Source organism: Nilaparvata lugens, chromosome X (assembly GCF_014356525.2).
Source record: "Nilaparvata lugens isolate BPH chromosome X, ASM1435652v1, whole genome shotgun sequence".
Lineage (NCBI taxonomy): Eukaryota > Metazoa > Arthropoda > Insecta > Hemiptera > Delphacidae > Nilaparvata > Nilaparvata lugens.
This window is the reverse complement of record NC_052518.1, coordinates 41,670,611-41,697,741: the sequence shown is the minus strand read 5'-3', so window position 1 is coordinate 41,697,741 and position 27,131 is coordinate 41,670,611.

Genomic DNA, 27,131 nt, shown 5'->3' with positions numbered 1-27,131 from the left:
TAAAACAAAGAGGGGGCCAGGCCCCCTATTGACAAAAATTATGTTTCGTCTGTTCAAGGCGATGTTTTAGGATTTTCTGAGTCGATTGAGCTCGAATTCAAAACTGTAGCCATTCCCCCCCCCCTAATTTTTCAAAAATTGAGGGGGGCATCATCGACCCCCAAAATGGAAATTTCAACAGATCCATAATTTTCCCAATGCCTGCTGGACCTCATTGAAACTCCCTGATGGAATTCAGAGTTGTCACATGCTCCAGTTTGGCTGGGAATTTTTCAAATTTTGTCTCTTAAGATTCCAAAAAATGAGGGTTCCGAGCCCCCTATTGCAGAAATCAATGGTTCATCTGTGCAAGACGATGTTTTAGGTCCAGTACTAATATAACTACAACTGATTCAATTATTCAGTTATAATTTTTTTTCATAATTCATATTTCATAAAGCTATTAATCAATTATTGTTAATTCTGATTGTAATAGAATTGGACTCAACACGAGCTTTATTCGACATTAAATATGTGTCTTAGTAACAGAGATAACAGATTATAAATATTACAGCTGTTTTATCATCACAATCTTCCCCCCTTAATATCAATCGGCACTCGTGGGGTATGGGGCGAGCTGGCGAAGTGAGACTGTCGATTCTCTGCCGTCGTTGTGGCGAACAAACGCATATTCAGGGTTACTCTCGATTAATTCAACTTTTTCAACTTGCGATTCTTGTTTTGAGTTTTTTTGTCATCTTCTTCAACCATACTGGTCCAGGTGTCAATAGCCAGGTTGGTAATGGTTTTCCATTACTTGAGTTTCTTGCATGTAAAAACATCTGCTCATGTGGTGTGCAGTTGGTGCTTGTGCATAATAGGGAACGAATAGGGTTAAGGGCATCAGGGAGAACTTGTTCCCAGTGACTGTTGTTCAAACCTCTCGATTTTAGGGCTAGCATCACACTTTTCCATATAACTCCATTGTACCGTTCGACTTGCCCATTACCGGCTGGATTATAGGGCGATGTTCTGCTGCTGGCAATTCCTTTTGATAGTAGGAAATTTTTCAAAGCTGATGACATAAACGATGTTCCTCTATCGGAATGTATGTAAGACGGTACACCAAAAAGAGAGAATAGTGATGTAAGGTGTTTTATTACTGTATAAGTAGTCATGTCAGGACAGGGGAAGGCAAATGGGAATCTGGAATATTCGTCTATAAGAACTAAAATATACTTGTTCCTTGAAGTTGATTGTAGTGGGCCTTTAAAATCCATATTAAGACGTTCAAATGGTCGAGTTGCTTTGATAAGGCGGCCAGTTCCTTTGGCATAGCGTGGTTTCATTTCAGAACATGTAATACATTTGGAACATACTTCTTTTACATCATCTATTGAATATGGTAAGTTCTTTGTTTTGGTCCAATGATGGAGTCGAGTAACTCCTGGATGACACAGGTCCTCATGAATTTTTATCAGTTTCTTTATATCTGTATGGCATCCAACAGTGGCACAGACTCTTGATAGTGTATCTGCTGGTATATTCTCTTTTCCAACTCTATAAATTATATTTAACTTATATTCTGACAATTCAAGGCGCCATCATTGGATTTTGTCATTCTTAATCTTGCTGGTTTGTTTATTACTAAACATGAATGAAACTGATTCCTGGTCTGTGATAAGTGTAAATTCTCGTCCAAGTAATTAATGTCGCCATCTCCTGATTGATTCCACAATGGCATAAGCTTCTTTTTCCACTGCAGAGTGCCTAGTTTCAGATGTAGAAAGAGTTCTTGAGAAAAACGCCACTGGTCTCTCATTCTGTGTTAATACTGCTCCAATAGCGTAATCTGAGGCATCAGTTTCCAAAGTGAACGGGACTTTTTCATCAATGTGCACTAGAACTGCAGATCCTATTTCTTTCTTTAATGATTCAAATATATTTCTGCATTCTTCATTCAACGGGAAGTGAGTATTATGCACAAGTGGATGGATCTTTTTTTGAAAATTCTTTTATCCATTTGGAGTAGTGTGCAAGCATTCCAAGGACACGCTTCAATTCTTTCTGATTTTTTGGAGCTGGTAAGTCAAGGAGTGGTTTCAATCGATCTGGATCGGGCTTAATCATACCCTGACCAATTTCGAATCCCAGAAAGGTTAAATTCTCCATAGATATTTTACACTTTTCTTCATTAATCATGAGGCCATATTTTTCTGTTGCTCTCCAGAAATTTTCTAAATTTTCATCATGTTCTTCTTGGGTCCTTCCGCATACAATAATATCATCTAAATAGGCATAACATGATGTCAAATTTTCTTGTTCTATGATTTGATCAATCACTTTCTGGAAAGCAGCTACTCCATTCGTGACTCCGAACGGAATTCTTTTGAATTGATACAGTTTGTGTCCATCTTCAAATGCAGTGAAATGCCTTTCCTCAGGCAAGATTGGTATCTGGTGATAGGCAGATTTCAGGTCAATAGATGAGAATATTTTATATTGCGCTACCTTATTGACTGATTCTTCCATTAGTGGTAGTGGATAGGCATCCAAATTCGTGAATTTGTTGATGGTCTGTGAATAGTCAATCACCATATGTTTCTTTTGGTTCTCTCTTGAAGTAACAAATGCTTGAGCTCTCCAAGAAGAATGACTATTTTCTATAATATCAGCATCTTTAAGCCGTTTGACTTCATTCATCATGAACAAGTAATCCTCTTCTGAATGTCGTCTCAATTTAGTTATTATAGGCCGACAGTCCGGTTGAAGATCACGAAACAATGAGACAGGTTCTACTGTAGCTTGGGCTAGAGCACACTTTTTAATTTCATAAGTAGGCCTTCTTGCGTCATTGTCTTCATTCAGTTGTAGTGCTGCTTTAGATCCACCGAAATCAAAAGTGATGGATGAAAAGTTCTTTAGAAAATCGTGTCCCAAAATTACACTAGCGCAACATTTGTTCAATACGATCAAAGGAAAATCATTATATTCTTCGTTCTGGAAATATATTTCACTCAAAGCGCACTCAGCTGTTCTAGTGTTGCAGGCACTTGAAGCAAATGTAATCAAATTGGAATATTGCATAGTTTTCATCTTCGATTGTACTACTAGTTTCTTATCTATAAAACTTGCTGTGCTCCCAGTGTCTAATAGTGCCAATGTATCTATTCCATTAACACGTATAGGAACAAGACATTTTGAGAGGTCAGTGCTGGTATTTGCTGCTGAAATTACTGTGGCAGATACCATTTGGTTTTTTTTATCGTTTTGTGCTCTGCATACTTTTGAAAAATGGCCTATTCGATTAAAAGTTAGGCATGGTTGTCCTTTTGCTGGGCATTGGCTATTATCAGTATGATTATTATAGCCACAAAATCTGCATTGAATCTTCTTTTGGTAAGAATTACGGACTAAAGTCGTTTTCTCGGTATTTTTATTCTCGTTTGCTAGGACTGTGTTAACATATTCTGAACTGGTTTCGTATTCTTTAGCAATGTTTTCAGCATTCTCTAACATTCGTGCTTGTGAGATAGCGTCTTGCAAAGTTAGCAATTTCATTTCAAAAAGATGTTGTCTTATTTTCGATGATTCTAATCCGGAGATGAACGTGTCTCGGATATATTCACTTTTGTTATCGTCAGCCGTGACTGCTTGAAAGTTACATGGTAAACTTAGCCGTTTTAGTTTATTATAGAATTGATCAATTGATTCTCCATGGGTTTGTTTTGCTTTAGATAAGCAGTAACGTGCATGTACTACATTTTGAGGTTTTATAAAGCTTTCTTCAAGAGTTGTTATAGCTTCTTCAAATGATATACAATTGCAAATACTTTCAAAAATATTTGGTGACACATAATTGATCAAAACATTCAATTCATCCTTTTTCGGGATTGAACTGTTTTTTAAGAAGTTTAAAAATGTTACCTTCCAATGTCTCCACGTTTTCGGTGCTTCATCTGAATCTTGGTCAATCGATAAAACTGTTGGTTTCAGTATTTTTCCAAGCATTTGGTTTTGCGAATCGTTTTCTCCTTCACTGACTAAATCTTGACGTTTACTCGTTTTTCTTTTCGGACCCATTTATTTTATATTTAATGTCGAATAAATTGTAATAGAATTGGACTCAACACGAGCTTTATTCGACATTAAATATGTGTCTTAGTAACAGAGATAACAGATTATGAATATTACAGCTGTTTTATCATCACACTGATTAATCCAGAATTGAATGATAAGATCCAACAAGAAGAAACGATATCTCTAACAAATTTAAACATTTCCAATTCATATTTTATTGGAAATAGCAATTATTGATGGTTCGAATATGATATTTTGGTAGATAGATTACATCTATAACATTCTAGAAGGACATAACAGTCTTGAACATTCAAAAATATCCAGAAAAATATGTAATGTCCCATACATTCTAAGATACCATAGTTGGTTGAAAAATAATATATTATAAGATTAAAGTCATGTTTGACTTCCCTTTGAAATTAACAATTGAAAAAGTGGAAGAATTGAGGGGGTCCTGGGTGACCTCCAAAGTAGAATCTCTCATATGTGTTATTTTTTTCTTTCATTAAGATCACTTTTGATCATCTTTTGACATATTATAACATCATTATACCATCCAGTTTAACTGCAGATTTTTCAAAATTGCCAAAAGTCACACAGCCTCCCTCGAGGGGGGCAAATCACAGCCCTCTGGATGTAATTTTGGGGTTTATGATACATCATCAGCTGCATAGATGGAAGGTTGAGTGATTCCAATATCAAAAACTGATGTGAGAAATACAGAGAAAGTCATATTTTGGCTATAAAAATCCTGGAAAATAAGCCAAAATTGACAAAAATGAAAAAATCACCCTTCCACCAACCCTATTGTTTTTTTTCGGTTAGTTTTTGCGGGAGTCATGTTTTTTTGGCAGCTGAATTCGATTTTGAGCATAAAACACCCTGTAAATGTGATCCATTATCAGCACTATATGTGAGGTTCCCCCCCACAACCCCCTAGAATCAAAAATTTTGTTATTGGAGAATTCTTCTGTGGGTTATTTCTGGTCCCCTTCCCAATGATATCATTCATGAAATTGTGAGATTCACAGTTTCGGCTTGGAAATTCACACTTTTTTTCTTGAAAAAATTTCTAAAAAAATGATGAGGCCGGGTCACCTTTCGAGAAAATTGATGTTTCGTCTGTGCAAGGTGATGTTTTAGGACTTTCTGAATCGATTTTGAGCATAAAAAAACCTGTAAGTGTGATCCATAACCAGCACTGTATATGAGGGTCCCCCCATGCCCCCCTAGAATTGGGAAATTTGTTATTCGACAGTTTTTCTGTGGGTTATTTTTTGTCCTCTTTCCAATGATATCATCAATGAGATTATAGGATTCACAGTTTTTGCATAGAATTTCACACTTTTTCTCTGAAATTTTTTTTAATAAATGAGGGGGCCGGGCCCCCTATTGGAAAAATTGATGTTTCTTCTGTGTGAGGCAATGTTTTGGGATCTTCTGAGTCGATTGAGATGATGAATGACCTCATTTTAATGTGCTGAATAAGATTGTTCCTCTTCACTTCCCTATAAAATTAACCATTGAAGAAGTGGAAAAATTGAGGGGGGCCTGGATAGCCCCCAAGGTAGAATATCTTATATGTTATATTTTTTATCTTTTTCAAATCACTTTTGATCATTTTTTGACATATTAAAACATCAATATACCATCTAGTGTAACTGCAGATTTTTCCAAAATTGCCAAAAATCACACAGCTCCCCTCGAGTGCCTCCTGGATGTAACTTTAGGGTTTCTGATAGACTATCAGCAGCATAGACGACAGGTTAAGTGATTCCAACATCGAGAACTGATATGAAAAATACAGAGACAGTCAATTCTTGGCCGCAAAAATCATGGAAGGTAAGCCAAAATTGACAAAAGTCGAAAAATCAACCTACCACCCCCCCCCATAATTGTTTTTTTTCGGTTGATTTTTGTGGGAGTGACTTTTTTTTCGGCTGCTGTATTCGATTTTGAGCATAGAATGATCTGTAAATGTGATGCATGACCAGCACTGTATATGAGGGTCCCCCCCGCGACCTCCTTTAATCAAAAATTTCGTTATGTGACAATTCTTCTGTGGGTTTTTTTTTGGTCCCCTTCCTAATGATATCATTTATGAAATTGTGAGATTCACAGTTTTAGCTGGGAATTTCACACTTTTTCTAGAAAATTTTTTTGAAACAATGAGGTGGCCAGGCCCCCTATTGACAAAATCAATGTTTCGTCTGGGCAAGGCGATGTTTTAGGATTTTCTGAGTCGATTGAGCTTGAATCCAAAACTGTAGCCACTCCCCCCCTAATTTTTCAAAAATTGAGGGGGGCATCATCGACCCCCAAAATGGAAATTTCGAAAAATCCATAATTCTCCCAATGCCTGCTGAAACTCCTAGAAACTTTCTGAAGGGATTTAGAGTTGTCACATGCCCTGGTTTGGCTGGGAATTTTTCAAATTTTAACTCTCAAGATTGTTTTCAAAATAATGAGGGGTCCGAGCCCCCTATTGCGGAAATCGATGGTTCGTCTGTGCAAGGTGATGTTTCAGGATCTCCAGAGTCGATTGAGTTGGAATTCGAAACTGTAACGATTCCCCCCCTCAAATTCCCAAAAATTGAGGGGGGCATCATCAACCCCCAAAATGAAAATTTCGAAAAATCAATAATTTTCCCGATGCCTGATAGTCCTCTTACAGACTTTCTGATGAAAGTTAGTATTGTCACATGCCCCAGTTTGGCTGGGAATTTTTCAAATTTTTATTACAAAAAAACTGATGAAAATTCAGTTCCCCCCCGCAACCCCCGCGACCCGGTCGAAATTTTATCCTAGCAATCTAGTAATATTGAGGCGCTGAACAAAAAAGTTCTCTTGCACTTTGCTGAGAAATGTGCGGTTCAAAAGTTGAAAATATTGGGGGGGTCCGGGAGCCCCCCAAATTGAAAAACTCTCAGATATCATAATTATTCCTATGGTTTCAACCACTTGTCAATCAAAGTCAACAGAGCACCAACCACCACAACATCTACCCTTGTCAGGAGGTTTTCAAATGCTCCGGCTTTAGTATATATATAATATTACTTGCACTTCGAGCTCGGCAGGGGCTTCGCCCCCTCCACATCCATAAGTGGTATAACAATTCGATTGTTCTAGGTCTCATCCATGGGAAAACTCGCTGAAGGACATGACAAGGATAATAATATTATTCATCATTGGAAAAACAGTTAATAATTCCGTCGTCTGTCGATAACAGAAGATGTGAGTTCCTGTGTGGAAGAGAGACAGAATTAGTTTCAGTTGTTCAACTATTTGCAATCAATCAGCTTATTCACGAGAAATATTAATCTAGAAATTTCAATCGATTTGATCAAAATAGTCTGATTTGGTGACATGACATGGTATATCATTCTCAATAAGAGTATATATCATAATTTTCAAAGTTAATCATTATTTTACAGTTTCAAGTGACTAGTGAGTGATGTTTGATATTTTGATATGTTGTTATTCAATTTGATTCATAAACAATCCAAATTGGAACTTTTCTGTTTCAAAATGTTTGGACTGAAAATTTGACCTGAATTCAACTGTATGGAACACAACCTACTTTTTGGAATGGAAACAGTTTTGGGCTATGCCTGTTTGTCCTTCCCCAATCATTTTAAAGAATTGTTTTCTGTTGATCAAAAAATAAATAACGAGCAAAGCTTGGTGCCCTGATATTATTTATAATACAGTACAACTGAAGAATTGGCATCGTTTATGGTAAGCGGTGAGGAGGTAATCAGCTCTTCCAACTTCCATCGGATTAGTTTCGTGCAGTCCACTATAACAGTGATGTTTCCATCTGGATGTTACTATAGACGTATTTATCATCGTATTCAATTTCTGTTTGTTAGTTTGTTTGTATGTCTGATGGAAACTGTAAAGCGCTTTAACGATTTTGATTAAGTTTGAAATATAGTATATAGTTTGATATATAGTGAGTTTGTGATACGAAAATCATCATTTTTGAATTAGGTCTCATGTTTAGGATAACTCACTGAGGGGACTTGAAAATGATTAGGTAATAATATTCATCAACCGAGTAGCAGCTGATCGAGAGAGTTTTCCATTGTCAGTTGAAAACGAGACAGACAGTGTTGAGTCACCAAATTAAATTTGTTGAGATCATTTTTTTGAAGTTATTGCATGATTCCAGAAGAAAGGTGCAGAGAGCAGCCGAGTGACAGCAACGCAACGCAAATTTGAATTTGAAACATAATGATGGTAATATTAATCAGGTAAATGCTAAAGTAGTCAGTTGATACCTAGTCAGTAGGTTCAATATACCTAGGTAATAGAGTTATAACAATTCCATTTACTTCTAAATTTCCATCTCTATGCCTTTGTACTTTCAACTCTGTTTCTTTGATATTGTTATTTTTATAGACGTGAAGTAGATAGATAAGGGTGGGTGTCTTCCATAAGTGAAATGAAATGTCTATTTCCAACTTCTATAGTTGAATACTTGCGACTAGTAGTTCTGTGAACAGTAGACCTCGTAGTGTAGTTATAAACAGATCTCATTTTCAATATGTCACCCCAATTAGCCCTTTGGACATTGGAGAACAAGAAACCGGTACCGTAACGAGGAATCGATAAGTGTTGAAACGGCCAATGACTGATTGGCGTGTATTGACGATGACAATATTACCTGTTATAAATAAAACCGAGAGCAGTGCCAAGCTGTAATCACCAAAAGCTTATTTACAAACATGCCAACATACATCATAATACAGACAAAAGCAAATCCCGTCGAGTTGAAACGTAAAAAATCAATCATCAAAATATTATCATGAAAAAATAACATTTTCCCGCTATCTTGAGAAACGAAAACTGTATATCTTCCAGTATTAAAAATGACATTCGAAATGAAAAACAATACTGATGTTCGAGTAAATTAACCCACCAGTAGAATACATTCAACACAGTAGAACCTCTATAACTTGTAGCTTACGGGACCAAGCGTTTAATATGAATTTTGGAGGGTGACGAATCATAATTATATCAAGCTCTGCAATATCGAGGCTGATAACACAAAATACGAAAAAATTATATCATGGATACTGATCTCATCATTACCCATAATTAATTCATATTATAGCCTCTATGAATGGATATTGAAAAATATTGTTTAATATTAATTTGATATACTTGTAAAAGATTTCCGAGATCAATACAACTGTTCATGAGCGAGTTCTTTAACCCAGGGTGTCTAGTTATATTCTTATATGTGAATCCATAGAGCTTTAAAGTTCACTCTGTATGGGTAAATAATTCACAATTAGAATTCAAAATCCCTAAACTAATAGTACCAATTACTATAACGTTAAAGGTATTGCTATCACGAGTTATATTATCTAATACGTGTAGGCTATGTTGAAAACAAACAATAGATATGCAAACAGACAATAACGGAAGCGAGTTGATGTAAAAGTTGCACATTAATCAGCTGAATTCATATGTTTCGGCGCATTAAGGACAGTCTGTGTGATAATTCTCAAATAGCTGTTATGAATTAAAGGGTAAATTGTGGTAATTGCATACAATTAATATTCCAGCTTACAACAACCTTTTTTCCAATTTACTTCATCATTTGATGTGATTTGCGTCATCACTGTGTGTCCTCATCACTGGAGATATTAGTTACTGTAGCATAATTTTCGATGAACTCATTACTGGAGTTATCAGTTGCTATGACGTATTAGTGTATTTATCTTTATGGGAATACTAATTACAGTGTTTTTGATGGCAAAACTACAAATTACAGAGTTATCGAGAGGTTTCAGTGTACTCACTAATCTTGACAATAATTGTGATATTTTTGTGTCAAGAAATTTACTAATAGTTCTATTATTCAAGCTCCAAATAACTTCAGAAAAGAGAGACAACTGCACGTAATAGGAATGATATATAACGAATACAGTTACAAGATAAGTCATCGCCTGATATTACTGCGAAGAGGGATAGAAAAGACAAAGAGTGATAGGTTTCAGAAATAAATTGTCAATGGTCTTGTTAAGAATAGCCCACATGCGGGGTTTCATCTAAACAATAACCTTTGTTCAAAAACAAGTTAGCTCTGCGTCGTACAGTCCGTCCAAGAAGTATAACTTGACCGTCTTCTCTTGGAAGTATCAGAGATTCGATGTGTCTGACTTTAGCTCATAGCACATTGGAGACGCGCCCCGCCTCGCCGTGCAGTCTTGTCAAATTCGGTACGAATTATGATTGTAAAAGTGTCCGGTTTTGGCGCCTAAGGCACACGCCAATTCGAGACTATTTCTAAACAGTCTTTCCCTGTCGCTAGCGTACGGTGTTGCTGGATGAGATACTCGCTGTCCACTCCTGTCGGGTTCTGGGTGTGTCATAGAACTAAGGTGGCACGTACCCAATTCAAAACTCAAAAGTGTAGACTTTTTTCTGTTTGTGAAGTGATGTCAATTTGCGTTCGTTATGGGTGATTCAAGTAAAACTTATTCTGAACATGGAATTCAAGCTTTTTTGGTTAGATCAGATTCTGAAATTGGAGTGGAACTGGAATTTCCCTGGAGCAGTAGTGATAGTGAAAAAGACATTCAACCTTTCCTTCTTGTGTGCTGTCCCTTGTTTTGGAATTTATCACACAATTCACCGTTTTTGAGACAATAGGAATTAATGGCTTCATGAAAGACACATTATTATTTTTTATTCTTTACTGATAAATCTATTCTTCTATTATTCAAGTGTTTGTGTTTATATTATTCTATACAGGTAGTTCTATCCTCTTATTATTCAACTGCGGAAAAATACAGTTCAGTTGTATAGGTATTGGGTACATAAAGTGAAATAGACTAGATACTGCTGCTTCATATAAAAAAGTTACTGATGGATCCATTCCAGGTGAGTATTTTTTATGTACTTATGCATGACTATGAACTTACTCTTACTTGTTCTTATACTATTACTCGGCAATATACGATTTACTCAGCTATTGACTATATATTGACTATATCATGACTATATATTGCAATATTGAATGCGAACCCCTCCTCCCCCCCTACACGCCAAATGTTGATTTCAGGATTATTTTTTCTAAATAACTTTCATCATGAATTTATTTATTATCATTTGGCATAAAATCATACTTTGATTTACTTTAGAAAATTCTTCCCATCTGAGTATTAGAATTCCTTATCTCCCACAACACTTCATGTCACTACAGGCTAAAGAATAATTCTCATTATTTACAATTATGTACAAATCCTTTTGTGATAATATGAAAGGGTGAAGCTTTCCATTTTCACAATACAAAATTGAATCAATTATGTTGTTAATTTTATCATCCAAAAGTTACAGAAATCAAATTTAAAATTTAAAGTTTTCCAATTGAATCCAAAGTTTTGTTTGTAATTTTATTCAAAATGGTATTATTAGAATTAATACTCTTACTATTATTATTGTACTTTTTATCATATTTTTGTTCAAGGCAATGTTTTTTCTTTCATTTTTCACTAGATGCAATTCATAATTTTCAATTTTCTCAATTATGGTATATCATTAAAATGAGATTTATGATCAGCAGTCATCAGTCCAGTTACCCAAGAGATTGCGTTCCCTAATCCATTGAATAAGCCTATATATTTTTATCTGTTCACTGTGTGACATGTCTTCATGAGAGATTGATTCTAATTTGAAATACAATTTTTTGGCTAATTTTTGCAAAGAGGATACAATATACAATGTCATATAAAATGGAAGAGTTTTCAAGTCATCCTACTAAATAGTCAAGGGAAATAAGTTCAGTCTGTAAATTAGTTATGATAAAATAGTGGATTATCTTATAAGTCTCATTGATTATAGTTGATTGCCCAGTCTTCATCGGAATTAGTCCTGCTGAGTCCATCAAATCTGTCATGTGGTACATCAACACCAGAGCCGGAAGGCAAAGGAAAAGTCCTATCATTATTCTTATCTGCATGTTCAAGAAGTTGAGTTGAAGATGATGGTATTGAGTCGGTGTCAGGCTCTTCGTCTTCCACAAATCTCCTTGCTCCTTGACCCACTCCAATTGATAAGGAAGGAAATCGATGATGCGATGATCTCCATCCACCAGGATCATCTAAGATGAATCCAGACTGAAGTTGAAGATTAAGTTCTTGGTGACCCATGGTGAAGAGTTGACACTCACTTTTTCCGAAAATATTTCAAAGTGCCGATTTGGATAAAAGATTGAAAATTCGGCACTTCAAATTCCCAAAAAATCTTTGGGTCCCTGTTCGGGCACCAGATAGATTCAAATAACTCCAAATTTGGTTTTTCAGAAATGATTTTTATCAAGTAAAATGATGTTAAAACAATGAGAGCTGAGCATCAACTGAATGTCCTGATGCTCCAAGCGCCGCATGACAATTAAAGACAATGCTAATCTGAAATTGATTACCAATGAGTAATAACTCTATTGATTTACATAACTCAGGTTGAGCCTCTGTGCCATTGCGCCAAGTACTCCACTGCCCAATCACTAACCCCACTGTCAGCGTTTTATCATAATATCTGAGTAGTCTTATATCCACGACCCATGTTCCTGGTTGTGGAGAGAGGGGATGCTATGATTGAAGGAGTAGCATAATATCTGCTACATTTCTGACAAATAACAGAAATATGTTTGCTTTGAGATAATATTGCATAATGAAAGCAATTCAATTGATGAGGTTAAGAAATTTGATCAATAAACGTCAAGAGCTTCAAAGCAATGAAGAACTATAATGATAATAGGTAGAACTTTAATGGTAAAAATAATAGGAATTCAGTGATACCACAAACACTTGCAGCTGTGTATTATTGCTACTGTTACTGTTTACTGTTTGAATATGTATAAGGTATGGTTCAATTATTGTAACATTCTGAAATTGGAGTAGGATTATCTTATCGGGCCTCTCAAAGTTGTCCTACAAGTGTAAGAAAAGAAAATTATCCATAGTGCACCTTCAAATGTAACACTGGGGTGAACCCAAACATTTTTGATTGAGTTCTCCCTCATTTTTATTCATTTGCACATTAATAGTCAATGTTCTTGTGGCGAAAAATATTGTAGGTGAGCTGCCCCTAAATGTCCGTAAATGTTGGCAAGCCTCAACTGGTATCAATCATGCTTGTCCCGTGAATTCATACTATTCGGCATCGTGACATAATATAGGCTACTACTCGTACTAGTCGTTCTGTGAACAGTAGACCTTGCACAGTTGTTATCAGATCCAGCTGTCGATACGCCAACCCAATTAGATCATTCTGTCCTGTTGGTGAGAAATCGGTGTGGAACCAGATTTTTCCACACTTTCGATTCTCGAAAAACTTTGTCTATAGTGAGGTCCACGTTATAATACCATTGATTAGCAATGGTATTGCCATTCTTGTCTATCATTCAACAAAGCGGATAGACAACAAAAATTGTCCCAGAATCGTTGAAAGTGTGGAAGCCTGGAAATGGGAAACCGGCCATTGTGTATAAGCTCGGATTTCTCCAAAAACTCAAACCAAGTTTTATAGTATGTTGAATGAAAAAAATCGACTGACAAAGAACTGAAAAAATTTCACCACACCTTGCGTAACCGTTCGAACTTAGTTTCAAAATAACTAACCGATTTTATTCAATCAATAAACAGCTGACTGTTGTCAAATGTGTTATTGAATGCATTCCCCATACAACATTGTAAAATAGACCCTAATACAAGACACTATCTTTTTCTTGCACATAAATTCCAAACAGTCTATTTCCAAACACTTTCTGATTACAATATTGTCATTAACAATAACCTCGTTTCTTGAGTTTTGATATAAATATAATTGAAGCTTTAATATGATAAAGATTCTCAAAATCTTTAATATTTTCGTAGAGCTTTGTAGTCTTCTGAAAACAAATTTGAATTCAAATTTAATTCAAATTCAACTTTGCATTTGAAAGAGAATATATGATATTTCACAAATATACTATTTATGGAACAGCCAAATTGGAACTAGTTTTTGGAAGCAATAACAATGAAGTTGATCATCTGTTGTAAACAACAATAATCAAAAACAAATTTTCCACCTATTTCATAATTTTAGGATTTGATTTTCTACAAATAATATTCATTCCAATTCCAATAGGCTGTGTTTACTTTAAAAATGATTTTTTACAATGAAAAAATAAGATGGATTTTTTTTCCTTCAATAATAGCTCAATATTCGAAATCACATTTTCATTCCATATGAATATGAATCCAATGTTGATATTGATTAGTATAGTCAATGAATCACGTTTTCCCTATATTCAACAACAGATCATTTATATACTGTAGTAGTTTCAAAGTATTGAACGTTTCCTTTTCCCTTCATATTATAGTTGAAATGCAGAATTTAGAAAAAACCCTACATATTCATCGACGATGCACAATTTATAAAGGAACATTCACAAATTAAAGGAACATTCAATGAAAATCTGTTGCTTTGTTTGGCCGAGAATGCTTCACAAACATGCAGACAAAAGCAAATCCCGTCCAGTTAAAACTTAGACCTCATTATATTCTTTAATGTAGAGCAAGCTTACAATAACTTTCACAGGAACTCGATATTATATATTTTGGACCACGTCTTACTTGAAGAGAAGCTCGCCTTGGATAAAAATACCTCTTCTTCATCTCCTTCTCCGTGTCTTATTCCGATTATTTGGGGTCGGCTCTCCCATCACGCAGTCGTCAGTCAACACGATCCTTTTTAAATAAAACTAGTAACTGAATTTAATAATACCACAAATAAGTAAAAAATATATCTTACTATCTGGATGATTTTGTGATCAATTTGATAACTCCTAATCGTTATATTCGTTTTGTATGACTACCACAATATAACCTTTATTACTACACAAGAAGTTAGAGAAGTTAGTTACTTGATTGTTCCTTGTAACCTACTCAACTCATGATAACTTCTCCATGCTACTACTTATATTTGTTATCAAATGTTTTCAACTTATTATTCTACAGAGCATAGACAGATATCGTAGGCAAGCTGATGATAACGATATAGTTGTAATAGAATGAATGTAATAATTTGCTGGCCGGAGGCGCCCAAGTAATTAGGAGAAAGCGAGCAAGCAAACAACATTCACATCCAATTTCGAGAAACGTCAGCGAAGAAGAAAACCGCAGAAAGCTCTCACCCCGTCTTTTACAGATTTTCCGCTCCGTCGCTGTTTATCCGATCCAATTAATTTGGATAAAAAATCGCGGAACAGCGCTGAGTGGTATAAGGGATAAGCCCCAAGGGACAGAGCAGGTCTGCTGGCGACAGAATATACCCCATGAATAGTCTACAGCATCGATCCAACCCTCAACCCTCCACTCTTCCCTCGCTCACCAACGAACTCTTTCTTTTATTACCACTTCTAAGTGAACTGCACAATATGCTATTATTGAAATGTTTGTCTTAGACAAATTACTACCACCATCACCGTACTAAGTTGGTGATCAAAGAATCCAACCCCACTCATAATCTTGTGAAGGTACGGGAGGGGCTTATCGACTTTATATTGAAGCAAGATAATTATTGTAAGTTATCAGATGAGTATTAAGATAGTATATTTGAATCAGGTATTTTCTCCACCCGGCAGTAATTATAAAATCAATGGTGACAAGCCAATACATGATGCACCTGTAATGATGCAGCGGATCAAATAAGTAAAAAGAGTGGATTAAGAGAGAATATTTCATGGAGTTTTCTGCACAATATTTGTTGATTTTTGATGATTCTATTGTTCTAAAGTTTCTACTGTGATTATTAGTTACATTTAACATAAAGTTCGAAATATTATGTTTTTCTATTACTGTGTTGCAATGCAAATCTCACCAGCGGGCGAAAAGTTTCTTTTTGCTGGTGATGCCTGGATTTTATATATTCTATTTAAGTATAAGTATGAATAATTATGTTTATTCATTCTCATTTTTAATGAAATGTCATATTATAAAGAGTCATATTATAATGATTCATATTTATGAGGTGTGTTTTGCCTTAGAAACTTCTCAAAGCTGAAAAAACGAACCCTTGATGTTCTATTTATCTATCATATTGAGCGAGTAATGTACATACATATGGAGGAAATATTTCATTTTGAGAGTTACCATCCCACTCATGATTTCAACATGTGTTTAAAAAGTTATTAATTAAAGTAACAATCTCTCCAAAATGAACATTTAATCATCGTAATGGGCTCAAAGAATAATGGTGTGTAAAAATAAAGTTGTAAAAAATAAAATAAACAATAATCTTATTTTAAAATATAAGATATCCTACATTTTGGGGGCTCGTCCGGAATTGAATTCATCGGGAAGTGTTTTGTGGAAAAGTGGATATGTCATACTTAGCAAGATCAAAAAAAATGCGATTTAATGAATATAGCAGAAGAACTAAGCAGAAGAGAGTTCTTCTACGTGAATAGATTTTGCTTTTGAACTCAAAAACGTTTTTAATTAATGGATAGAAGGATTACAAGTGAATGACTACGAATGCCTGAAAGAGTTAATTGTAGTTCATCAGATTAGACGAAGAATACCAAACGAAATTCATGAGATTCTGATTAATGATCTGCCTAAAATCTTGAAGACAGAAGAACTTGTGAATAAGTTAGATGATTACAAAGCAGCAAGACATACTTTTAGAAGGGAAGGCATAAGCCGTGAAATTTCAAATTCAGTTGAGTCTCTTCCTGTACCTCAAAATATTGAATCAGGAATGAAGAAAGTGCCGATAAAAAAACTCGGATTTACCTGTATCATATAGACGTGGTTGGAAGAGAAGGAACTCTTGATCTCAATCATATAGAAAATCTTTCAGTTCGTAATACTGTACAGCCTTGTAAGAAAGAACTTCTCAATGCAAAAACTAAATTGAAATCAGATATTAGCACAAGTAACGTGAAAAGAGATAAGTTAACTAAGGAGAGCAACACAATCAAAAGAAATTATTCTAAAATAAATATGCAAGTAATCAACAATACCCATACACTCCAGTATAATGGGATAACAATCATGAGCATGCCTAGTGTAGAGAGCGAGAGTGTAATCAACGTAATTGAAATAATTTCGAAGAGTATAGATTCCCCCCTCAATGAAAACACAATAAATCGATGCTATCGAATGCCACCTCGGAATTTAAAGGTTATTTCTCCTATTATATTGAAATTCAACAACGTATCGGGTAAGAGAGGATTCCTATCGTCGGCGCGGAAGTCATCTGAGATTCTGAAGACTAGGCTGCTGGGTATGGAACCTAACAGACCAATTTTTATTCAAGAGTTGATGTCACCCTACTTCCATTCGCTATTCAAATGTGCAAGGATTTTCAATCAAAAGTTGTGCTCGAGTATGTATGGTTCAGGAATAACGAGCTGCTAGTTAAGAAATCAGACTCAAAGAAAACTATTCAAATCAGATATGCTGAGACATAGATGCTTTGGTTGGGGATGATCCTCACTTCTCGAGAGACGACTTGGAATGTTAAAGGTTTGTGTAATGTGGTGTTATGTCTTGTTCACTTTCGTTTCATTTTGTGTGTTTTCTTCATGTTTGTTTTATTTTGCATGTTTTTTTCATGTTTGTTTCATCTAGTGAAGGTGAATGTGTGGCTTGAGGGCAAGCCAACTCATCAGAATGACCGAATTGTAGGAAATATTTGATTTTGAGAGTTACCATCCCAGACATGATTTTAACATTATGATCAATTACAGTAATAAACTCACCAAAATAAACATTTAGTCATCGGAATGGGCTCAAATAATAATGGTGTGTAAAAATAAAGTTGTAAAAATAGTTATTTGTGCATCTAGTGACTTAAGTGTAACTTTTTCTCCCTGAGGGAAACTGTTGTTGCCCGAGGCCTGCCGAGGAGAACAATTTCCCTGAAGGAGCAAAATCACTTTAATCACGTGATGCACATAACATTTTTCCTCCACCTACATTGCAAAACGTACTACAAAAATATCTTTCATAATATGATCAGTAGATGCTATTTACGGGAACCGACGCTTTTTTTCTCGAGATATCTCCATCTTCCCTTCTCCACGGCACAAATGGTGTGTACCCCCCACCACCCCCACTCATGCCGCACCAACCCCGCTCCAACCCTGCTCCTGCCGCACCACCACCGCTCATGCGCCGCTCATACTGCACCTCCCCCTCCCCTTAGAAGGAGAACCTCTCTCTCGCTCTCTCTCTCTCTCTTTAAGAAGAATATGATGAACCTATATATATATATATAGACAGGATACACATGACACGGATAGATTAAAAACACTTAAAAACTTATATTTAAATGAGAATTTTTGGGGAGCTGGGCCCCCTTTGTCAATCAACCAGGAAGTGAAGTAGCAAAAATTTGAATGTTCAAATCTCACCACTTCACTTCCTGGTTGATTCAAAATTTGAATGTTCAAATCTCACCACTTCACTTCCTTGTTGATTGACAAAGGGGGCCCATCTCCCCGAAAATTCTCGTTTAAATGTAAGTTTTTATTATTATTTTTATCGCATCCCAAACATCTGAATAATCAGACTGGGGATAAGTCAAAAAGAGCAACCTAAAGGAGGTTCTCAACACATATCATGATACATTAAAATACTGTAATTATACAATAGTCACATAAAATAATTATAAATATATATATACAGTATATATAAAAACGCAGTTAGTCAAGATTATCTATGTACAAGGACCTGGGAAGAATCAAAGACAAGGAACAATAATATATCACTCCTGCAGAAACTCATCCACAGAATAGTATGGCCTTTCAAGTAACAGCCTCTTTAACATTCCTCTGAATCTTTGTAAGTCTGCCATTTCTCTAATATCCTGAGGTAATCTATTATATATTTTTGGGCCCATATATTGCAGAGATTTTTCAAACATGGCGGTTCTATGAGCAGCCACTGATAGGGAGGCTGAGTGCCTTGTATTGTAACTGTGGATTTCATTATTGCGGGTGAAGTTTGGTAGGTTTTTGTGAACGTATGAACAGCTCTCCAAGATATACAGTGACGGCAGTGTAAGTATCCTGCTACTCAGGAATAGTTCTCGACAGGGATATTGGGGGGGCTTACCAAAAATAACTCTCAATGCTTTTTTCTGAGATCTAAATACTTGGATGAAGAATTTTGATCTTCCCCAAAGGGTTATGCCATACTTGAGGAAAGGAAAAAGATAACTGTAATATACCACCATTAGGGCTCTGAAGCTCAATGTGTTTTTGAGCACTCGCAGAGAGAAAATAGCCGAGTTAACCCTGGAGCATATTTTTTGAGTGTGTACTGACCAGTCCAATCTACTATCTAGTGTTACTCCTAGAAGATCAACAGCAACGCTCTGCTGGGGTACACTCAAATCGGCCAACTCATTAAAGTTTCTGGATGCAAAATGGGGGGGTTGGAAGGTAATGAACTTGGTCTTACTTGAGTTCATAGACAGACCATTTGCAGCAAACCATTTACGTATATAATAAATAATGTGGGACCAAGAATGGAGCCCTGTGGTACACCAGCATCGATTACAGCCCATTTTGATTGATAATTTTTATTGTCATGGTTTATTGGGGTGGCCTGCATCCTCTCTTTCAAAAACGAATTGAACCACCACAGCTCCCTCCCCCGAATGCCATATTTTCTTAACTTTTTAACAAGAATATCATGATTTACGCAATCGAATGCTTTTGACAGATCGCATAGCACTCCACATACCTGCTGGGAGGCGTCTAAACTTGCCGACACAGTATTGAAAAATTTTATTAGAGCTGCTTCTGTATCAAGTCCCCTTAAGAAGCCAAATTGTGTTTTTGAGACTATATTATTCACTCTCATGAAATGAAGAATTTGTTCATTAGCTGCCTTCTCAAAAAGTTTGGAAAAGGCTGTGAGGATGGCAATGGGTCTGTAATTGTTCAAGTCCTCTTTGTCATCTTTCTTGAAAATAGGTCTTACCAGTGCATACTTCATTTTATGAGGGAACTCGCCAACAGTAAAAGACTGGTTGAGGATCCTGGACAATTGTTCAGACAATATATCAGCAACCATCCTGAAAACTTTCACTGGAATTTCATCCCATCCAGCTGAATTTCCATTTTTAAGCGATTTAATGAGCACCTCCACTTGCTTGGGACTAAGAAATTTAAATCTCATCCTAGAGCTGCAGTTACCTACCACGTTTCTTGTTGAAGCAAGCTGATTGTGAGTACTTCCAACACGGTTTGGAACATCGATGAAAAAACTGTTAAAATCCTCTGCTACTGAACTAGGATTGATTCTTGCTCTGGATGGGATTATACTTGCTTTATTCTTGTGCTTACCTAGCTCAAATTTCACTATGTTCCATGCGGCCTTTACTTTGTTGTTGGCTATCTCTAAGTACTTTTCATGATATTTCCTTTTGGCAAGTTTAATGACACTTTTGAATATTCTATTATACGATCTGTAATAATTTTTAAAGTTTTGATCCTGTGTTTCCATGTACAGTTTATGTAATTCTCTTTTCTTCCTACTTGACGTTACAATTCCAGCAGTAATCCAACCTTTCTATCACTTTGTTTTATAGGAATGGCACAGAATGTTTCATTGAATATAGGCAGGAATTTCCCTAGAAAGCAATCAAAGTTCTCATTGACTGTGAGAGACTCATTGAAATCCCAATTTACAACAGAGAGCTTGTCTCTGAATACCTTGAAGTTGTTAATAGAGAAGTTTCTCATTTTCACACTTTTTCGAACTTTTGACTCAGGTGTGACTCTCTCTGACATGGGTAAAAACAACCCCTTATGGTCAGAGAACCCCATGCTGAGGACAATTCCGTTGCTGACTTCCACATCATTTTTAGAAAAGATATTGTCGATGCAGGTAGCAGAAACTGATGTTACTCTGGTTGGGGTGTTGAAATTGGGGGATAAGGCATATGATGCAAAAATGTCAACCAAAGTTTTAGCATCATCGCTGTCACCAAGCAAGTCCACATTGAAATCCGCTGCAAAAAAGACGTTTTCATACCTGACTCCAACACCAATGTGATGGAGGAAAGAGTCAAGTATTTCAAAAAATTCTCCTACATGCTCTTGTCTGGGGATCCTATAGAGGGATATTATTAGTACCTTAGGTCTGGTAAGCTCAATGCACGATGCCTCAAATACCTTTTCTTTATTAAATACATGTAAATCACCTCTAACTTTATATTTAACATCATTTCTCACGAGGATTGCTGAGCCACCATGATTATCTACTGCCCTAGAGAAACTATCAGCACAAGAGAAACCAGGAATCGAGTTAAGTAGGCTGACATTTGAAGTGTTCAACCAGTGTTCATTGAGACACATTATAGGAATGAGTGTGTGGAATTCAGAAAGGAAGACTTGCAGATCATTTCTATTGCTTCTCATTCCATGGATATTGATATGTAGCAGATAAGGAATATCCTTCTTCAAGCTACTTGATGTGTCTCTGGGTTGCGGACCACTCAGGTGAGAGATCATGCCACTGCGCCCCCTCTCAGCCACTTCATTAAAAAAGTCTCCCTTACAGCAGTATTTCTGAATGGCACCCTATCTCTGATCAATTCTGAAAATCTGTTACACAAAATGTGTTTTCCTGACTTGTTTAAGTGTAGTCCATGCCTTGTGAAACCTCCCCTACTTAATCTCTCATTAATGAAGCAGATTCCCAGGTTTTTGACATTCTTTCTTTCAATTGTGTTTATATATTTATGGATGAAATCATTTGCCCTGTCTATTGCCATGTTCAGTTCGGGTTTGTAAAATCGATTAGGAATGGTGGTCACAATCAAGTTGGTTCTTAGACTGATAGGGATCAGGTAATCCAAATTCTCTTTAAACCGGTCAAAGTTTTGGGATTCAGTGTCGTCAATGTCATTTGTACCTCCCATTACTATCATGTAGTCCTTGGGTCCAAAGTTTGATGTTTGTTTGTCCGCTCCATTTATCACCTGGCCAAACGTAGCATTTGGCTTATAAAAGACTTGTACATCAGAATTAGGGATCGAGCTTTGACAATTTCACAGATATCGCGTCCATGACTATCAGCTAAGATAAGGATTTTGTTTTTCTCATTTTTCACTCGCTTTTTTTTTCTCAGTTCTCGGTTCATCTTCCAGGTGTTCCTGCTCTGCAAAAATCGTATTGATTGTTTTATTCGGTTTTCCGATTGGTTTTGTTGTTTTCGGTGAAATGCTATCAATACAATTATTATCGTTGGATGATGCGTCTGATATGGAGTCAGCCAATGAATTGTTTAGTATACTATGATAATTTTTGTTGCAGTGATCATGGGATTAATGGCTTTGTAATTAGTAGCTGTGTCACCAGGAGAGTAGAAACCTCGGAGATTCTTCACCTCTATCTCGAATGATTTATTTTCGCTCCTCAAGGCAGTATTCTCAGCCTCCAAAACCTCAATGCTTATTTTCATCTGCTCTATCAACGTTTTATTCTCCATCAATTCCTTGTCAACATCGATTGAATGATCCACTTCATCGCTCCATTGCTGTTTGAGTGTAGTTAAATCCTCCTTCAGTTTACTGTTTTCTTTTCTCAACAATACAATAGTTTCATCGTGATCGTCACATGAATGGCTCAAATCAGAATTCAAAGGAGGCGCAGATAAGTTCGGGGTGCTATGTAATTTAGATTTATTGAACATATTGGGAATGGCCGAGAAAATTTCAGCAGTGTCATTGAATGACTTTTCTAAAGCTACGACATTATCAGTAACCAGGCTACCTACTGAGTCATTCAAAGACAACTTAGATCCATTGGCAGTAGCATTCCGTGGATGATTATGGATAATTGTCAGATTTGACTCTAGAAAGTATGCGTGATCTGTTATTACTGTACAAATGCACTTCTTATTCAGACAACGCCAAACTATATGACCCTGGGGTGTAGTTCTAGATTTCCTGAATTTATATCCATTATAAATCACCGCCAAGTTTCCTGTACTAGTTGTCGTCATTTGTAGCTTCATATCAAGTGCAAAAAAAAACCTCTAACCAGATAAGAATGAAATTAGTATGGAAATTGAAAAGCTGTAATTCCAATAGCAGTATGGAATCAGAAGAGATGAAAAATTATTGCTTACGTTAAGAAAATATAAATTCAAATGAATGGGAAAATTCGTGAAAAAATTATAAAATGTAAATCATTATTGAAAATATTTATGCTTAGTGATAAGAAAGAAATTATATACTCGGATTTATTTTATTTTTCTTTTATATATTTTTTCAAAAGTTTTAATGAGAGATTAAATATTTTTCTCGGTATATTATAATTATTCTATAAGAAGGTTTTTATGAAGGAGAGGACAACAAGTTTGAATGGATCAAGATAAATTAAAAAGCTACTATCTATCAAGTAATGAGAAATTGGGAATGAGAGATTTTTGTAAAAGAGAAAATTCTACTTTAAGACAAAGTGATCAATTTAATAAACTGCCTCTAGTCATAGATGACTAGAAAGGAAAAGGAAATGATAGTAGAGGGATTTTAAGACTTTGAAGCCACTTTTTTGCTCCAAAACACCCTCCCCCCTCTCACCCCTCGACCATCCCGCCACCCCTTCCCCCCGCCCGGTGGGTGGGGGGTGTTCTAAAAATAGATTTCCCCTCCCTGTCTCTCTCCCTCTCTCTCTCTCTCTCTCTCACCCTCTCCTTCTCCCTCTCCCTCTCCTACTCCTTCTCCCTCTCTCTTATCTTATCTTATCTTATCTAATCTTATCTTATCTAATCTTATCTTCCCCTCCCCCAGTGAGGACTAGGGGGATGAAGAAGGAGAGAGTGATCTCTCTCTCTCTCAGTGAGGGAAAAAATAATTTCCCTGTGAGGGAAAAATAATTTCCCTTTGAGGGAAAAAATCTCTACTGTCAGATTAAAGTGAATCCATTTGCTGTCAAATTAAAGTGAATCCATATTTCTACATCTCTACTGACAGATTGAAGTGAATCCATATTTCTACATCTAATGCTATACTGACAGATTGAAGTGAATGCTAGATGAGGGAAAAAAATCCCTTTGAGAAGGAAAAATTCCCTTGGTGACAGATTGAAGTGAATCCTTTTTGCTATACTGTACTAGTGAATCCTATTCTAGCCAGATGCCACATCTGCTCTCTCCTTCTTTTACTCACTCCATCTCTTACTGGCACCCTTCCTTCTAAATTCCTTTTTTGCTATTCTCTATTACGAAAGGCGAGTGAAGCAAGAATACAGACAACGACTGACTAAGTTCCATTTTGATCGAGCGTTCCAATACTGTCAGATTAAAGTGAAACCATATGCTTCTCTCTACGCAGCGATCTTTGTGTTACGAAAGGCTAGAGAAGGAGAATTCAAACAGCACCTTTCTAAACTCTCCTTTGATCGAGCGTACTTTACTGCCAGATTAAAGTGAAACCATGATCTATACTCTGATCTTTGCAGCTACCCGTTACACCGCTTACCAGTCTTTTTGAGATTTTATGTTTTCGGGGTCAATACCTCCAAATTCTTAATTTTATCTGATATGGCTTTTAATTTCTCATCTAAATAAGCTTAATCAACTTTATCGTTGTTAACACTCACCAACTGGGATGAAAAGCTGTCTGTTAAAGTTTTCACTTCTCCTAGAGCAAATTCTAAAGTTAGAGTTCTCTCTGCAATAGCTTTATCAATATTAGCACTAAAATTTTGTAATGAACTAAGAATACGTACTCTTTCAATTATGCTCACACCGATATTCTTTGTATTTTCCGAAACGAGTTTGGTTATTTGCGAATCTAAATAAAATTTCACAGCTTCGCTGATTCCTTGTTGATTTATCGATTCGATTATCTTCTGCGTTATCCAGTCAATATCACACGTAAGATTAGCAACAGCAGCCCCAGCACTAGGTGTATCAATTCGACCGAATCAATGCAGAGTCATTGTAACACTAAACAATTAGTTTTGCTTCTTTTAGCTCTTCAATTATAGACGCGATCTCAATATCATGTCCAGTATTGCCAGAAGCTTTTGAGGAATAGAGTAAATTTAATCTTTCCACTAATTCATCAAAATTATCAAAGTATTGATAAATTCTATCATGAGAATTATTTTTTGCAAATTTCAATAAACCCCATCCCTTCATTTTACTAATTTTTTTACTAGGAAATAACTTCTGAATCATTTGTAATTTAATTCCCTGATTTCGTTTAACATACCCTCTTCGATCTAAATGTATGCCTGTAAGTGTTAAGATTTTTTTATACTTATCCAGATCTATCTGATTATAAAGATTCGAATTCGGTCTTGAGCTGAATAATAACTCAAGTAGACCGTGAGTTATTCGAAATCCGTCTTTACCAATATCATTATAACCATCAACGAATATTACTTGCTGATTTCCAATATAATACATGTCATCTTTGGAATTGTATGAAATTCCATAACTAATTGAATTATTTAATTTTTCCGCATGAAACGTTTTTAGATATTGTGACACCACATCATCGTTTTCACTAGAACCAAGTAAACTGTTTTCAAATTTAGTTGAGCTTAAAAAATTGTCTGTTGAACTCTCATCTTCCTCATCATCCTCCTCATTATCATCAATTTCCATACTCTCTTGTTCCTCTTTTACTTCTTCCTTTTTTACACCAGAGTGGAAACTAGATTTGGTTTTTCCCAATTCAATTATAGGTTCTATCAATGGTGAGAGCGTTTTCCTATTGTATTCCTCCAATCGTTTTTCAAAATTAAGCAGGCTTCTATGCTTGTCGCTGATTACTTTCCTCAATTTCTTAATCTTTTCGATTAAACTCTCCTTCTTGTTATTTACTATGTTCCTTCCTCTCCTCCTCCTCCTATATGTTTCAGACAACATGACTGTACAAAGAATTAATCTCTACTGAACAGAAAGAATCGTCTCCAGTGAATCCCGATATTTTCCTTCCTTTATATCACATTCTTTCAAAATTGTAACAAAATTATGCGTTTTACGATTCAAAACTGTATGACAAAGTTTACTGAAATCTTTATAAGAAATATCTCCTCCAACATGATCTCTGTGAATTAATTTGAGACTCCATAAGTCCATCTTAAAAATTATAATCATATTTGCATTGTCTCTAGTGAAATGTTACTGTGTAGCTCCATAACTCTGAATTAAATATGCTATGTCAATATTTCGATGACGTCCCATAGTAGAATATTCTCTTATCTGTGGCACATTGCTCAGTTGTGAGTCATCAAAAATTACTTAGCTATATTCGGGGATATGGTTCGGATGGGGAATTTGGCTCACATCCTCTTTCATGTGAAATCAGATATTTTTCAAACCTGCAAATACCTTCTCGAGAAAAACATATTTTGGTTGATATAAGCTCTTGCTAAATGAGTAAATGTGCTTAAATCTTAAGCCATTTTCAGCAAATACTAAATTAAATAAGAGATTTGTTTTTCCTCCAGCACTGGGAGAAATAATTAACATTCTTGCATTGAGGAAGTAAGTCTCCATTTTAACAAAATGCAGGCTTTTCTTTATCTGTAATTAATTTATCAAAGTTAACAATTGGTATTCGACTCATGATTACAAATGTACAGAACGTGATCTGATAAGCTACTGAAAATTTTTACAAAAGTTAGATCAGTACCGCTATGAATGAGAGCAATGACCGAGCACACATGCATTAGCATAGAGGGGCATATCAAGAGATTGGAATGTAGACACCACTCTCCACCTCCTGTCATCATCATCAGACAGAGGATGGATGTATCTACCTTCTCTGTTCCTCACCCTCTTTTCTGCTTATCGGCTATTGAGTGTGCAAAGATTCTTTTATTATGAAATGGAACTATGGATTGAAATGAGAACCAATGTTTGATAATAATACTTCTATTATATTTTCAACAAATGTACATCATGATATTTACAATAGATTATTTACAATAAATGTACATGATATTTACAATAGATTACAAAAGATTATTTTTCATCTAATAATTGATCTTTACTAATATAACTAGGTGTTGAAAATCCAATCCATTTCAC